The following is a 1,111-nucleotide window of genomic DNA, read 5'->3' as shown; positions in this document are numbered from 1 at the left end:
GATAGGAACAGATTTGATAAATACTGATAACTCTCGGATAGAGTATTAGAACGGAAAGATCCATTAGATAATGAACGATTGGTTCTAAGCCATCTCTGGCGATTAATCAACAATTCGAAGTGCTTTTCTTGCGTCTTCTTGATAAACCAGCGTTTATATAGAGATGTAGGAGGATTTTTTTGGGGAGTAAGAAGCCCCTTTGACATCTCTTCATCTGCAAATAATTCTCGATGTGAAAACACAGAGACAAAGGGCTGAGCTTTGAATAGGAAAAAGAGTGGATCTGCAGGGTCCCAAATGAATTGGCTTATTCGAAAAAGGCCTTGTTCTTTGGAAGATCTATCTCGTGTCTGGTACTCCACGGTTCCACTCTGCAAGAACTCCGAATCATTCTCTTGAAGCTCATTCTGCAAGAACTCCGAATCATTCTCTTGAAGCTCATCCTCTTCATCATAACGCTTGCCCCGAAATGACCTGGACCAATAGGGAAATCCCAATTCATTGGGCCTTTCGATACAATCAAATAGAAAGCCCCAAGGGCGCCATATTCTAGGAGCCCAAACTATGTGATTAAATAAATCCTCCTCTATATGTTGCCGGTCGAGGGCTCCTTCTCCTTCCCCCTCTTCAAACTCCGATTCGTCTTTTTCATAGAGAAATCTCTGATCAAGGATAGAACAAGATCCTTTTTGCATCATATCTAAGGGATTCTTTGGTTCGGGTCGAAGAAGCAATGTCATTCGATCCTTATCAAACTGACTGCATGTCCGTGAGGATCCCACCAGAGCGCCTTCCACTTCTAATAGGCCACGAACTAGACCAGAATCATTCTCAACGAGTCCATAAGGAGTGATCCCATTTTTTTCATCGGGTCCGGGTAGAGACCAAAGATCTTGAGTGACCGATCCGGCAGAACAACTCAAAAGATAAAGAAGTATCGTTAATTTCTTCATGCTCGTTCCAAGTTCGAAGTACCAATTGTACAAATAAGAATCCACTTCGTTACATGATTTCTTTTTCATATAGATAGATATAGGATCTATGGAGCAATTACTTAAAAGTACATTTTGTGCTACAGCCCTTCCTATCTGATAGAAAAGGATCCCATGAT

The 1,111-nt window shown here is 41.4% G+C and overlaps 1 pseudogene; it reads right to left on the bottom strand.

Moving 5' to 3' along the window:
• Positions 1-210: 210 nt before the first annotated feature.
• Positions 211-1,111, bottom strand: part of LOC143531239 (DNA-directed RNA polymerase subunit beta-like) — a 7,735-nt pseudogene continuing 6,834 nt past the window's right edge.

Source organism: Bidens hawaiensis, unplaced genomic scaffold, assembly GCF_021521415.1.
Source record: "Bidens hawaiensis isolate Kalapana, Puna unplaced genomic scaffold, B.hawaiensis_p1.1 tig00009111_1, whole genome shotgun sequence".
In the NCBI taxonomy this organism is placed as follows: Eukaryota; Viridiplantae; Streptophyta; class Magnoliopsida; order Asterales; family Asteraceae; genus Bidens; species Bidens hawaiensis.
The sequence above is the reverse complement of the archived record's forward strand: the minus strand, read 5'-3'. Positions and strand labels throughout refer to the sequence as shown.